We start from the raw sequence: 16,624 nt of genomic DNA on the forward strand, positions 1-16,624 counted from the left end.
TCTATGTTTATTTTTTTGACTTGGTTTTAGTTTCAAAATAATTGGCAGCAACAATAAAGTTCTTGATTTCTGCTCCACTGTAAAATAGCAATCACAGAACGTAATAATGTCCTGTGCATGCAGCAACAGACTATTGTCAGTAGAATTATAAGATACTGTACTTACTAAGAGGTGGTGAGGTTTTTGCTAAAATAAAAGCACAAACAATTATTGTTATTATTTTTAAACTATTAAGTATACAATGTATATCCCTGTAAATGTTCATTAAGGGAGTCTTATAAAATAATATTCAAAAAGCTCAAAGACTTCTACATCAGTTAATTTGATGCTGTGAGTCCTAGCAAGGTGGTCCTTTATGAGAATGTAAGATACACAGTCTTGGGGCTGGAAAGTACCTTAATTCTTAGGTTTTGTGCTATTATATCATAACATATTCTTTTAAAAATTGAAGTACAGCTGACTTACAGTACTATATTACCTTCAGATGTACAATATAGTGATTCAATATTTTTATAGATTATGTTCCATTTAAAGTTATTGCAAAATAATGACTGTATTTCCCTGAGCTGTACAGTATATCATTGTAGCTTATATATTTTATACATAATAGTTTGTGTTTCTTAATCTCATACCTCTATCTAACCTCTTCCCTGTTTCTTCTCCCTACTGATAACCACGGGTTTGTGAGTGGTTACCACTCTCTGTATCCGTGAGTCTTTTTCAGTGTTGTTATAGTTATTCATTTGCTTTATTTTTTAGATTCCACATATGAGTGATAACATAGAATATTTGTCTTCTTCTGTCTGACTTATTTCACTACACATAATACTCTCTATGTCCATCCATGTTGTTGCAAATGCAGAATTTCACTCTTTTTTAAATAACTAAATAATATTCCATTGTACATATATACTACATCTGCTTTATTCACTCATCTGCTGATGAGCACTTGGGTATAGCTTCCATATTTTGGCTACTGTAAATATCTGAACATGGGAGTACATCTGTCTTTTTGCTTAATCTCTAGTTTTTAGATGAAGTGGACCATAGTCTATTTACCCACCTGCAGTGGGTCTATAAAATTCCTGCCAACTAGGAAATTTATGCTTGAGAGTCTTCATTAAAGAGGAGCCCATTCTTTTGTGCGTCCTTATATAGTCATGTCCAGCATGGTGACTACAGTTAATAATAATATATTGTATATTTGAAAGTTGCTAGGAGAGTAGATCTTAAAAGCTTTCAACACAAGAAACAAATGTAACAATGTATGGTGATGGATGTTAACTAGACTTATTGTGTTCATTTCATGATATCTATGAATATTGAATCATTATGCTATACACTTGAAACCAATAGAATGTTGTATGTTAATTATATCAGTAAAAAACTACAGGGATAACTTTCAGGCTAGTATTTAAATTAAAAGACATAACAGTTGAGGAAAAGGAAAACTTACCAATTGGTTCAGCAAATCCTGATTCAGAGAAAAAACATTTGTCAGTTCTAATTACAAAGTCACGTGTTATCATGTTAACAACAAATTCTATGGTATTTGGATTGTCTTTTAGATTTTAGCTATGGTATTTACTTAGTTATAAATATATTTCTAGAAATTGTGTTCTTTTCTTTTGTTTTATGTCCTTAGTAATGCCCAAATTGGGGACCCACTGCCTCAAAAAACTAAAAATAGAGCTACCACATGACTCAGCAATACCACTCTTGGGACCCAGCAATCTGACTAAAACACACAAATCATTTTGAAGACTTGCTATGCACCTTTAAATCTGGGACTTCCCTGGTGGCTCAGAGGTTAAAGCGTCTGCCTGGAATGCAGGAGACCCAGGTTCCATCCCTGGGTTGGGAAGATCCCCTGAAGAAGGAAATGGCAACCCACTCCAGTACTCTTGCCTGGAGAATCCCATGGAGGGAGGAGCCTGGTAGGGTACAGTCCATGGAGGGAGGAGCCTGGTAGGCTACAGTCCATGGGGTTGCAAAGAGTCAGACACGAGTGAGCGATTTCACTCACTCATAAATCTAGAAACACATTGAAAATTTTTTAATAATAGCATCACTGATTTTCATTTATGCTCATGTAATACATATAAGAAATACATCATAGTAATTAATATTGGAATTCTTTTAGTGACACAAAAAGTAGCAGTATTAGTAGTAAGTCATTTCTGACTCTTTGCAATCCCATGGACTGTAGCCCTCTAGACTCCTCTGTCCATGGAATTCTCCAGGTAAGAATACTGGAGTGGGTTGCCATTCCTTTCTCCAGGGGATCTTCCCAACCCAGGAATTGAACCTGGGTCTCTTGCATCGCAGGCAGAGTCTTTACCACCTGAAGCTCCTTTTAGTGACAGTGGAGGCTTAATACTCCTCCAAATGTTTACTGTTTGAATTTTTCTCTTGGGCAAATTAATGGTACATGTTCTTCAACCATTTGTCAATAGAGAAACTATTGACCTAAACAGATGTTTCTGGTAGGTCAAACTTGTGCTAACTGTGGTATCATTTCTACTCCGTTACTTTGAAGAAATTGGATTATACAGCTGATGCTTCTGTTGTGTTCTAAGAGAAGACCCAATGTCTGGAGTTGCTGCTGCTGCTGCTGCTAAGTCGCTTCAGTTGTGTCTGACTCTGTGCAACCCCCTGGGATTCTCCAGGCAAGAACACTGGAGTTAGAGCTCCTTTATTCTGGTAGAAGGGCAAAGTGAATTATCTTCTTGGAGCCTATTTAGATATTGTTTTCTTGCCCATTGCAATCGGTTTATATCATTTTTGGACCTGTCAAGAAATCATACCACTTAATCGCCCTTCTTCTTATAGTTTTATTAATTTTCCTCATTTCCTTGTTTATACTTATGAACGTCACATTGGATGCAGTATCAAACACTGGTAATATTATTTCTCATAAAGAGTGTATATATATATATATATAAAATATATATATATACACTATACATATATAGTTAATTCTTAATCTTTCACAGCATCATCAATTATTCATCTGTATCACACAGAGAAAGGGTAGAGAAATATTAGCACTGAGGTTTTAGACCACTGACACTGTAATAGCCAATAGCCTATGGATTTTAGGATTTGAAAGGAACTTACTGATGGTTGATACAGGTGCTTTAAAACAGAAAGAAAAATAAAGACATAAGTAATGTGTAGTATATGAAAATATATCCAATCAAGAAATTTCTCTACGTGTGTGTGTTGAAACAAAACTGTCATTCATGTAATTTTCAGAGGGTGCTTCAAAAAGAAAAGTCAAGGGAATTTCAAAGTAGTTGAGATTCTTTGTGTTTCATGAAAGATCATTTTAATGTCTGATTAATCTCAGAAATCTTAGTGTTCTATTTGAAGGGCCTCTGTTGAGAGGTTATTTTTTGTATATTTTACTTTTCTTACCCAGAGCAAAGAACTATTAATATTAAAATCTTTTAGGAAAACAGTATGATGTTACAGTAAAGTTTTACCTATCTATTTTTTTCCATCATTGGACTCTTCTGTATAGATGTCATCTACATTTTGAAAGTATTTTTATTTGTTTTGTGGTATTTAGTCTTATAATGGATACTTTTAAACTTTTCTGAAAATTGTCAGTAATTTCTAAAGAAGGCTCACTAATGTGAGAGGAACATAGAAAGTGAAATAATAGCATTAGAACTTGCAAAGTTGATTTATGGCTATGAATGGAGTTATCTATCAAAATGTCTTCATGCATATGTTTTCCAGATACTAGCCACAGAAAAGTAACTTACTGGAAATTTTCTCAACAGTTCCAAACAAAACAAAACCAAGACCTACTATCTTAGGCTTACCTAAACTATTTCTTTTCATTGTTTTAATACTGAGCTTCCAAACCAGTTAGTTACCTTTTTTTGGAAGTCCTAGCAGAAACATAGTATATGCATTATTCTTGTATTCTCCTCTCCTCAATTTTCTATCTTTTTAAACAGTATAATGTGTATAAAATTTTAATTCTATGACTAGTTTCCTTTCCTACTTCCATTGTGTCATTAAAATATTAATATTTTTCTTTCTGTCCTAGTATGGACATGTAAATTTCTTTAAATAAACAAATCAGTTCTCTTGATATAACAATTTATTTGTCAGTTTATTCTTTATATAAGCCATTGAGGTTCATTCTAACTCTAACTTTTGATTTGAAAATGAAAAATCTGTTAGTAAAATCTTCTGTATCCAATAGTGGCCCAGTATATGCTAGTGTTATAAATAAGCTAATAAACTTACCAGTAGGTAGTATAGTTCTGCCTGAAATACAAAACAAGCCAGCATTAGCCCATACATGTAAACACATTTTTTGTTATGAATTTAGCTTTTATTCAAAATTAAATAAGCAAAACCAAAAATTTTAAGAAACTTTTTACAAATTACTTACATAAAACAGTTAAGAGGGACAGTCACAAGTCTGCAACAAATAATTGCAAAAGGATCTAGGGCAGCATGAATACAGACCATATCACAGCATAGTGACCTAACTGTGATATGAATAAGGCATAACTAACATTTGCACCAAGACCAGGATTAAAAAAAAACCCAAAAAGACATACTTTAAAAGCTTAGTTCTACATTAAGCTTCTTCTCTTCCCTCAGATCCTTAATGGGTTTCTATTATGTACTTTTTTTTTTTTAAACAAACACATCATGTCAGACTATAAATTACACAGATGGGCAGTTAATGTGAAAAGCACCCTCCCACAAAATGTACAAATGAACTGGTACTGAACTGAGTTCTCCATTTACCTTTATGTACTGCTGCTGCTGCTAAGTCACTTCAGTCGTGTGTGACTCTGTGCGACCCCATAGATGGCAGCCCACCAGGCTCCCTGTCCCTAGGATTCTCCAGGTAAGAACACTGGAGTGGGTTGCCATTTCCTTCTCCAGTGCATGAAAATGAAAAGTGAAAGTGAAGCTGCTCAGTCGTGTCCAACTCTTAGCCACCCCATGGACTACAGCCTACCAGGCTCCTCCATCCATGGGATTTTCCAGGCATGAGTACTGGAGTGGGTGGCCATTGCCTTTTCCACCTTTATTTGGTACTGTGCATCTATTCATAAAAACTTAAAACTGAAAATATGCTTTATAGCGTGAAAATATGGTTTACACTTAACCCTAAGCCATATTTTCACAGTTTTAAGTGTTTTATGAATAGATGCACAGTACCAAATCAGGTTTGCAGTTGTTCCTGAAAACTGGCTGTAGGTTCTGCATCCGATGCCCATTGGCTATTGGGATGCAAGTATTTACGTAAATAAGAAACTGTGTCTTAGTCAATGATCAAGACGGTTGAGCAAGAGTGGTATTTCCGACAAAGAGTGATACTCAATACCATAGCTTAAATACTTGTGCAAAGTAAGCATTCAGTTCAGTTCAGTTGCTCAGTCATGTCCGACTCTTTTCGACCCCATGAATCCCAGCATGCCAGGCCTCCCTGCCCATCACCAACTTCCAGAGTTCACTCACACTCACGTCCATTGAGTTAGTGATGCCATCCAGCCATCTCATCCTCTGTCGTCCCCTTCTTCTCCTGCCCCCAATCCCTCCCAGCATCAGAGTCTTTTCCAATGAGTCAACTCTTCACATGAGGTGGCCAAAGTACTGGAGTTTCAGCTTTAGCATCAGTCCTTCCAAAGAAATCCCAGGGCTGATCTCCTTCAGAATGGACTGGTTGGATCTCCTTGCAGTACAAGGGACTCTCAAGAGTCTTCTCCAACACCACAGTTCAAAAGCATCAATTCTTTGGCTCTCAGCCTTCTTCACAGTCCAACTCTCACATCCATACATGACCTCTGGAAAAACCATAGCCTTGACTAAACGGACCTTGGTTGGCAAAGTAATGTCTCTGTTTTTCAATATGCTATCTAGGTTGGTCATAACTTTCCTTCCAAGGAGTAAGCGTCTTTTAATTTCATGGCTGCAGTCACCATCTGCAGTGATTTTGGAGCCCCCAAAAATAAAGTCTGACACTGTTTCCACTGTTTCCCCATCTGTTTGCCATGAATTGATGGCACTGACTGCCATGATCTTCGTTTTCTGAATGTTGAGCTTTAAGCCAACTTTTTCACTCTCCAATTTCACTTTCATCAAGAGGCTTTTTAGTTCCTCTTCACTTTCTGCCATAAGGGTGGTGTCATCTGCATATCTGAGGTGATTGATATTTCTCCTGCAATCTGGATTCCAGCTTGTGCTTCTTCCAGCCTGGCATTTCGCATGATGTACTTTGCATATAAGTTAAATAAGCAGGGTGACAATATACAGCTTTGACGTACTCCTTTTCCTATTTGGAAGCAGTCTGTTGTTCCATGTCCAGTTCTAACTGTTGCTTCCTGACCTTCATATAGGTTTCTCAAGAGGCAGGTCAGCTGGTCTGGTATTCCCATCTCTTTCAGAATTTTCCACAGTTTATTGTGATCTACACAGTCAAAGGCTTTGGCATAGTCAAAAAAAGCAGAAATATATGTTTTTCTGGAACTCTCTTGCTTTTTCCATGATCCAGCGGATGTTGACAATTTGGTGTCTGGTTCCTCTGCCTTTTCTAAAACCACCTTGAACATCTGGAAGTTCACGGTTCACGTATTGCTGAAGCCTGGCTTGGAGAATTTTGAGCATTACTTTACTAGCATGTGAGGTGAGTGCAATTGTGTGGTAGGGCAGAGAAATCTGAGGCAAATTCAATTTCCAAAAACTTGTATCACTACTGTTGTAAACTTGGGCAATAAATGACCCTTGGCAAGTACTGCTGTCTATGGCTTTTTATTTTTCTTTAAAAATTTTAAAGCCAGAGAAAATGCACTCATACTACTCCCACATGCAGACACACACACACACACACACACCACATACATACACACAGTTCTCATTTTGTTCAGAGTATGGTATATAGTTCAACTTCATTACAGTGTAGAGGTTTAACACACATTCAGGGTGTGTTTTTCTGTGCAAGTTCTTAGTGGTCCAAATCCTGGTTGAAGGTATTCGTTTGCAGAACCACATGACTCAGGAGGTTGAAGAAAAAGAAATGAACAGAACAACTAGTTTCCTTACATTTCTTAAACCAACACTGGATGTGCAAAGGCAGTGGACATCCTGGCCGTCACCCAGGCCAGATTAGGGTAATTTTAGAGGAGGATCGATACATTGTTTTTTTTAAATATTCTTTTCCATTATGGTTTATTATAGGATTATTTTTTTAAATTGGAGGATAATTGCTCTACAATGTTGTGTTCGTTTCTGCTGTACAGCAATGTGATCAGCTATAAGAATACATATATCCCCTTACTCTTGAGCCTCCCAAAGCTCAATTTAATACATGAAGCATTTTGCAGATTTTAGTGTTCTTTGTTGGAGAATATCTGTTGAAACCTCTATTCAGTTCAGTTCAGTCGCTCAGTCGTGTCCAACTCTTTGCGACCCCATGAACTGCAGCATGCCAGGCCTCCCTGTCCATCATCAACTCCCGGAGTTCACCCAGACTCACGTCCATCGAGTCAGTGATACCATCCAGCCATCTCATCCTCTGTCATCCCCTTCTCCTCCTGCCCCCAATCCCTCCCAGCATCAGAGTCTTTTCCAATGAGTCAACTCTTCACATGAGGTGGCCAAAGTACTGGAGTTTCAGCTTTAGCATCAGTCCTTCCAAAGAAATCCTAGGGCTGATCTCCTTTAGAATGGACTGGTTGGATCTCCTTGCAGTCCAAGGGACTCTCAAGAGTCTTCTCCAACACCACAGTTCAAAAGCATCAATTCTTCGGCTCTCAGCCTTCTTCACAGTCCAACTCTCACATCCATACATGACCACTGGAAAAACCATAGCCTTGACTAGACGAACCTTTGTTGGTAAAGTAATGTCTCTGCTTTTCAATATGCTATCTAGGTTGGTCATAACTTTTCTTCCAAGGAGTAAGCATCTTTTAATTTCATGGCTGCAGTCACCATCTGCAGTGATTTTGGAGCCCCCAAAAATAAAGTCTGACACTATTTCCACTGTTTCCCCATCTGTTTGCCATGAATTGATGGCACTGACTGCCATGATCTTCGTTTTCTGAATGTTGAGCTTTAAGCCAACTTTTTCACTCTCCAATTTCACTTTCATCAAGAGGCTTTTTAGTTCCTCTTCACTTCTGCCATAAGGGTGGTGTCATCTGCATATCTGAGGTGATTGATATTTCTCCTGCAATCTTGATTCCAGCTTGTGCTTCTTCCAGTCCAGCGTTTCTCATGATGTACTCTGTATATAAGTTAAATAAGCAGGGTGACAATATACAGCCTTGATGTACTCCTTTTCCTATTTGGAACCAGTCTGTTGTTCCATGTCCAGTTCTAACTGTTGCTTCCTGACCTACATACAGATTTCTCAAGAGGCAGATCAGGTGGTCTGGTATTCCCATCTCTTGAAGAATTTTCCACAGTTTATTGTGATCCACACAGTCAAAGGCTTTGGCATAGTCAATAAAGCAGAAATAGATGTTTTTCTGGAACTCTCTTGCTTTTTCCATGATCCAGCGGATGTTGGCAATTTGATCTCTGGTTCCTCTGCCTTTTCTAAAACCAGTTTGAACATCAGGAAGTTCACGGTTCACATATTGCTGAAGCCTGGCTTGGAGAATTTTGAGCATTACTTTACTAGCATGTGAGATGAGTGCAATTGTGCGGTAGTTTGCTCATTCTTTGGCATTGCCTTTCTTTGGGATTGGAATGAAAACTGACCTTTTCCAGTCCTGTTGCCACTGCTGAGTTTTCCAAATTTGCTGGTGTATTGAGTGCAGCACTTTCACAGCATCATCTTTCAGGATTTGGAATAGCTCAACTGGAATTCTATCACCTCCATTAGCTTTGTTCATAGTGATGCTTTCTAAGGTCCACTTGACTTCACATTCCAGGATGTCTGGCTCTAGGTGAGTGATCACACCATTGTGATTATCTGGGTCATGAAGATCTTTTTTGTACAGTTCTTCTGTGTATTCTTGCCACCTCTTCTTAATATCTTCTGCTTCTGTTAGGTCCATACCATTTCTGTCCTTTATCGAGCCCATCTATGCATGAAATGTACCCTTGGTATCTCTAATTTTCTTGAAGAGATCTCTAGTCTTTCCCATTCTGTTGTTTTCCTCTATTGCTTTGCATTGATCGCTGAAGAAGGCTTTCTTATCTCTTCTTACTATTCTTTGGAACTCTGCATTCAGATGCTTATATCTTTCCTTTTCTCCTTTGCTTTTCGCTTCTCTTCTTTTCACAGCTATTTGTAAGGCCTCCTCAGACAGCCATTTTGCTTTTTTGCATTTCTTTTCCATGGGGATGGTCTTGATCTCTGTCTCCTGTACAATGTCATGAACCTCATTCCATAGTTCATCAGGAACTCTATCTATCAGATCTAGGCCCTTAAATCTATTTCTCACTTCCACTGTATAATCATAAGGGATTTGATTTAGGTCATACCTGAATGGTCTAGTGGTTTTCCCTACTTTCTTCAATTTAAGTCTGAATTTGGCAATAAGGAGTTCATGATCTGAGCCCCAGTCAGCTCCTGGTCTTGTTTTTGCTGACTGTATAGAGCTTCTCCATCTTTGGCTGCAAAGAGTATAATCAATCTGATTTTGGTGTTGACCATCTGGTGATGTCCACGTATAGAGTCTTCTCTTGTGTTGTTGGAAGAGGATGTTTGAAACCTCTGTAGAAGTGGGTAAATTCCTTTGGGTGGCTTTATGTTCCCAAATAGTATAGGCAGAAGATGGAAAAGCTTTTAAAAAAATAGTCAGTAGTTTAAGCAGTAGAGAAATTTCTCTTAACCAGTCTAGAGAAAGAAAAAATCTAGTTTGAGAAAAAAGAGGAAGGAGAAAGATAGGAACAAAAAAAGTACTGTAATAGCTTACATTTGCCTAAATTCTTTTGATCTCTGTGCCCTGGATGAGAAAGTGAGTGTAGAAATCAATTTACCAGCCTCTAGAAAGTTATTCTGAACAGAAGAGTGAAACTTCCAGACTTATGTCTTCATCTGTGAGAGTGCTTTAGAAAGTCTGTTGGTAAGTTCCCATTCAGCATTCACAATCTGTGGGCTTCTGTCTTCCCAGGGGACATGTTACCGAAGCTTCCAATGGTTGTTCGTGGTGCTAGTGGTAAAGAATTCTCCTGCTAATGCTGGAGACTTAAGAGATATGGGTTCGATCCCTGGGTCAGGAAGATCGCCTGGAGGAGGTGTGGCAACCCTCCCCCAGTATTTTTGCCTGGAGAATCCCATGGACTGGGGAGCTTGGTGGACTACAGTCCGTGGGTTGTGAGGAGTTGGACACAACTAAGGCGAACTAGCGTGCTCATGCTCATAGAATATTAAACGTAGAAAAATATAATGCCAGTCATCTTGACAAGACCAGAGTCCCAAAAAGACAATGGCTATCTTCATTTTAAGACTGTGAATAAGGTATTCTTGATAGAGCGAATGATTCATTTTTGGCAGTATCTCCAGTACTACGCAGAAATATCCTTGTTTACTGTCAGTTTGAGTGTCCTTTGATTTCTTGAAGAATACAGAGATTCCTTTAAAACCTTAAAATAGTTTTTTTTACTGCTGAAAAATCTGATTTGATTTTGCAGAATTTTGATAATCTTCTTTAGTTCTTGGATTCCCTTGCATCTGCGTTATCCATCAGTCCCTTAACTGCTGATAAATATGAAAAAACTAAATGCCATCAGTTATGACAAAGTTCAGGATTAAATCTCCTGGGATTAGTTATAATGACTTAAGCGAAATATGAGTTTCCAGGCTAGCTGATTATACTTAGGAGAGTGATGGTATAAAAATGCAGAGAGAATAACAAGAGAGGCAACGTTAGTCATTGGTTGAAGTGTTGGAACTAAGAGAACTCTAGCCCAGTTCCTGCTTCTCAGAAAAGGGAAAGAAAGGGTGCTCACTTCTTTCCCAAATAATTGAAGGCAATGGCACCCCACTCCAGTACTCTTGCCTGGAAAATCCCATGGACGGAGGAGCCTGGTAGGCTGCAGTCAATGGGGTCGCTAAGAGTCAGACACGACTGAGCGACTTCACTTTCACTTTTCACTTTCATGCATTGGAGAAAGAAGTGGCAACCCACTCCAGTGTTCTTGCCTGGAGAATCCCGGGGACGGGGGAGCCAGGTGGGCTGCCGTCTATGGGGTTGCACAGAGTTGGACACGACTGAAGTGACTTGGTAGCAATTTATAATTTATTTATCAGCTCCCACAAAGGAGAGGTACAATATCTCCCATTGAAAAGAATTCATCCTTCATTCCCAGGTGGAAAGTATTTTGTTTCTTTTTTATTGTATTCTAAGAATAGCTGACGTACTCCAAATTTCCTTTCAAATTCTAAATTCTGGTTTCCTTTAGGCTTCCAGATTCAGTAGTGACTAGGAGGCTGTTGCTCAGCTGGTAGTTTTCATTTCCAGCTATGTTTATATTAATATACCCCCTTTCTTTCTTATCTTCTTATTTGTTGTTAGTAGTTTTGAGGACTAACTCATATTATAAATAGAGAAAAACATTATCCTGGTAACTAATAATGATAAAACTCAAGCTTTACAAGAATGGTGTACAAATACTGAAAAAGGCAGCAACTGAATTAAAGAGTGGAAAGAAAGAAATGACAAGTACAGCAATTAATTTCAAATCAGTTTCTCTCACTTCTTATACAGTGTCAGAAAGTGAAATAAAAGAGTGGAGTCCACCTACCAAAGTCTCTCATACATTAAGAGGTGGACACAAGGCTTCTATAGCTGCTGAAACATAAAGGAACCTATTCTTCCTACACATTTCACTACCCATGAATAATTGCACTTGATTGCCCCTTCCCTCACAAAAAAAGGCCACAAGTGGAAACTGTCTTCATTCACTCCTCCAATTTATCCAACAAACAGTTCTTAGAATATCCTCTCTGTACTAAGTTACAGGGTTGTGAAGATAAATAAGTTGTTTCCGCTCTTCAAATGACTCATAGTCTAATAATCTAATAGACAAAAAATTTAACTAAATTAATATTATCAAATATTCACAGGTGCCAGGTAGTATTTATGTGCTAAGGACTCAATGGCAAAAATGTCAGAAAAGGGTTTTTTTTTTCATTCAATTTGTTTAAACTGAAAAAAAAAAAAATCAGTTCATTCATTTCTCTCACCTCCCAGCCCCCACCTCTTATAAGCACCAATCTGTCCTCTGAATCTATGAACCTGGTTTTTTGTTTGTTTCAGATTCTACATTTAAGACAGATAGTCTGGTTTTAGTATGATTTATTTCACTAGCATAATGCCCTTAAAGTTCATTCATGTTGTCACAAATGGCAAGATGTCATTCTTTTTTTGTGGCTGTATAATATTCTATTCTCTATATATGTAGATCTCACACATTTATTTAGCCATTCATAATCTCATATGGGGCCTCCCAGGTGGTGCTAGTGGTAAAGCACCTGCCTGCTAATGCAGGAGATATAGGAGACAGGAGTTCGATCCCTGGGTTGGGAAGATCCACTAGAGAAGGGCATGGCAACAAATTCCAGTATTCTTGGCTGGAGAATCCCATGGACAGAGGAGCCTGGTGGACTACAGTCCATAGGGTTGCAAAGAGTTGGACACAACTGAACTGACTTAGCATGCACAATCTCAGATAACATTCTTATTCATGTGGAATTTACATTGAATTGGAGAGAGACAACAAGAAAATAAATAAATGCAAAGGACAATTTCAAAAAGTGATCATTGTTATGGAGAAAGTTAAGGGAGATAGTATAGCAGAGTTACTGGGGAGAGTTAATTTGTCTTGATTGAGAAGGCATGAAGAAGTGACATTTGATCTGAGACCTAAACAAGGAGCTAAGCATGCACATATCTGGAGAGAAAGTATTCCAGAGAGAGAGACAGAGAGAACAATTTCAAGGGGCTTGGGGTGGGAGTGAACTTGAGGAGTGGGGAAAAAAATAGTGAGATTAGAACCTAGGAAGCAGAGAAGAAAATAAAGAAGAGGTCAGAGAAGTAAGGACCTAGTAAGTCTTGAAAATACATTGATATTTTACCCTAAGTGAAATGAAGATTCACTAGAAAGTATCAAACAAGGGGGTTACAAGTTCTGATTTTTTATTTGAGAAGGTCTCTCTGGCAATTGTGTGCATAATGTATGTCTGAGAGGAGCAAGAGCAGAAGCAAGACAGGCTGCCAGGTGTTGAGGTGGTTAATTAGGAGAAAACAATAACGATAAGAATACTGAGATTTCCAAAGCTGGATATTTTCATGGACTTAGGTGTTTATAAATAATTCAAATTAAGAAACAGAAATTGAACTTACTGGTAGTGTCTGCTGTTGTTTAGTCACTAAGTCGTTTCCGACTCTTTTGTGACCCCATGAACTGCAGCCCGCCAGGCTCCTCCATCCATGGAATTTGGAAGGCAAGAAGACTGCAGTGGTTGCCATTTCCTTCTCCAGGGAACCTTCCTGACCTAGCGATTGAACCTGTGTCTCCCGCATCGCAGGTGGATTCTTTACCACTAAGCTACCTGGGGAGCCAACTTTATAGTTAGATTATATTAATTCATTTTTGTTCATGCATGTGATTAAATTTTTTACTAAATAGGTTTCTGAGAAAGGAAAGAGAAGATCAAAGAAAATACGAGATCTTATATTTAAAAAATGAGACTTATTTAAGCTAAAGTTTGGAAAATAACCTTTTAGTTTATTACAGAATATTGAGCAGAGTTCCCTGTTCCATACCGTAGGTCTTTGTTGGTTATCTATTTTAAATATAGCAGTGTGTATTTGCAATCCAAAACACCTGATCTGTTTTTTCCCCTAGGTCATCATAAGACCCAGGAGTGGGATTGCCAGGTCATGTGGTAGCTCTATTTTTAGTTTTTTAAAGTGGTGGTCCCCAACCTTTTTGGCACTGGGAACTGGTTTCATGGAAGACAATTTTGCCATAGACCAGCAGTGGGATGGTTTGGGGATGATTCAAGCACATTACATTTATTGTGCCCTTTATTTTTATTACATTGTGACATATAATTAAATAATTATACAGCTCCCATAATGCAGAATCAGTGGGGCTTGTGAGCTTATTTTTTGGGCTCAGAAGTAACACAGGTTCTGGGGAGTGGCTGTAAATATACTTCTTGCTGTGTGGCCCTGTTCCTAACAGGCCATGGACTGGTACTGTTTCGTGACCTGGAGGTTGGGGACCCCTGTTTTAGGGAACCTCTATACTGTTCCTCATAGTAGCTGTATCAGTTCTCATCAACAGTGCCAGAGGGTTCTCTCTTTTCCACACCCTGTCCAGCATTTATTATTTGGTGATGGCCATTCTGTCTGGTGTGAAGTGGTCCCTCACTGTAGTTCTGATTTGCATTTAGAGTCGGACATGACTGAATCGACTTAGCAGCAGCAGCAGCAGCAGCAGCAGTAATTAGTGATGTTAGTATCTTTTTATGTGCCTCTTGGCCATCTGTATGTCTTCTTTGGAGAAATGTCTATTTTGATTTTCTGCCAGTTTTTTGATTGGGTTGTTTGGTTTTTTTAGATATTGAGCCACATGAGCTGTTTATAAATTTTGGAAATTAACCCCTTGTTGGTTGCATCTTTTGCAAATATTTTCTCCTATTCTGTGAGTTGTCTTTTCATTTTGTTTACAGTTTCCTTTGCTGTGTAACAGCTTTTGAATTAAATTAGGTCCCATTTGTTTGTTTTTATTTTCCATTACTCCAGTAGATGAGTCAAAAAAGTTATTGCTGCAATTTATGTCAAAGAGTGTTCTGCTTATGTTTTCCTTCTCCTAATTCTAAATGGTAAACAAATTAGTTAATGAATGAAAAACTTGCCTGGGGTTGTGGAATATATTCCTAAAATAAAACATAAGCAAGTGAGTGTGGCATGGTTTGCTAAAATGCTTGATAAAAGCATTGTTTAAGCTTAAATTATCTTGAAACATTAAATAATATTGGGTCATTTTTATTGACAAATGATCATGTGCCAAGAACTTGTATAAGAGTTTTATGTAGTATATCATTTAATCCTCAACAACCCTATGATAAGGATTCTGAGTGCAGAGGTTACCAAGGGTTACACAGCTAATAATTAGGGGAGATAAGATCTGCCCAAAGCAACCAGGATCTACCTTTGCTTTGAAAAATGGTTTTGTGGTCAATTTGGCACCATTACCTCAGGATTGGTCTGAATCTGCTGGCCTTTTATGAGTAATATCATACTCTCATCCTCTTTTTTTAATGGTAGACCTAGAACTGGAATCTAGGTTTGCTCTACTCTAGTCTTTATGTAATTCAGGCTGTTCACAAATTTTTTAGAAGAGGAAATAGTCTGCTTGTATTTGTTCTGCAGATATGTATTGAGCATCTGTATGTTCCAGACACAATACTAAGTGCTGGCAACAGAATTCAAGATGGAACACGGAGCTGACTCTTGAAGAATTGAGGAGTCTACCAGGGGAATCAACTATCTTAATAAATTATTGCATCAGGGTAGTGAGTACTTTAATAGAAGTGCAAACATGGTACTTTAAGAACAGAGAAAGAAGTACTAATCTTATTCCCTTTTCTTTCAGCCCTTTTAAGGAGTTGATGCATATTGGGAATTTTGAGCTCTCCCCTTATATGTGTCTTAGCATGTCTGACTTTTAGTGACTGACCCCAAGGACTATAGCCTGCCAGGCTCTTCTATCCATGGGATTTCCCAGGATAGAATACTGGAGCGGTTTTCCATCTCCTTCTCCAGGGGATATTCCTGACCCAGGGATTGAATCTGTGTCTCTTGCAATGGCAGGTGGATTCTTTACCACTGAGCCACTTGGCCTGATTCTAAAGGAAAAATGTTTCTTTAACAGCAGGCAGAGAGCGGATGGAGTATGGTACAATGAAGGGCACTGGTAGATGCTTTAAAGAAAAAAGTGAAAGATTAAAGTAATATAAAAGTTATGGAATAAATTGTAGAAGAATATCTTCATGAGGTTTAAGTTGGGAAAGAATTCAAACCTCCATAAGCCAAATCATATTGTGAAAGCTGAGTTATTTGATTACATCAAAATCTAGGGGGAAAACCACTAGACCACTCAGGTATGACCTAAATCAAATCCCTTATGATTATACAGTGGAAGCAAGAGATAGATTTAAGGGACTAGATCTGATAGACAGAGTGCCTTATGAACTATGGATGGAGGTTCGTGATATGGTACAGGAGATAGGGATCAAGACCATCCCCAAGAAAAAGAAATGCAAAAAAAAGCAAAATGGCTGTCTGAGGAGGCCTTACAAATAGCTGTGAAAAGAAGAGAAGCAAAAAGAAAAGGAGAAAAGGAAAGATATACCCATTTGAATGCAGAGTACCAAAGAATAGCAAGGAGAGATAAGAAAGCCTTCCTCAGTGATCAGTGCAAAGAAATAGAGGAAAACAACAGAATGGGAAAGACTAGAGATCTCTTCAAGAAAATTAGAGATATCAAGGGAACGTTTCATGCAAACATGGGCTCGATAAAGGACAGAAATGGTATGGACCTAACAGAAGCAGAAGATATTAAGAAGAGGTGGCAAGAATACATGGAAGAACTGTACAGAAAAGATCTTCATGACCCA

General features: G+C 38.2%; 1 non-coding gene across 1 annotated transcript; it reads left to right on the forward strand.

Moving 5' to 3' along the window:
* Window positions 1-1,792: 1,792 nt before the first annotated feature.
* On the forward strand, window positions 1,793-1,864 carry TRNAS-GGA. The gene has a single exon. It is a non-coding gene; the product is annotated as a tRNA-Ser (tRNA).
* The last annotated feature ends 14,760 nt before the right edge of the window (window positions 1,865-16,624 follow it).

Source organism: Bubalus bubalis, chromosome 2 (assembly GCF_019923935.1).
Source record: "Bubalus bubalis isolate 160015118507 breed Murrah chromosome 2, NDDB_SH_1, whole genome shotgun sequence".
Taxonomy (NCBI): Eukaryota; Metazoa; Chordata; class Mammalia; order Artiodactyla; family Bovidae; genus Bubalus; species Bubalus bubalis.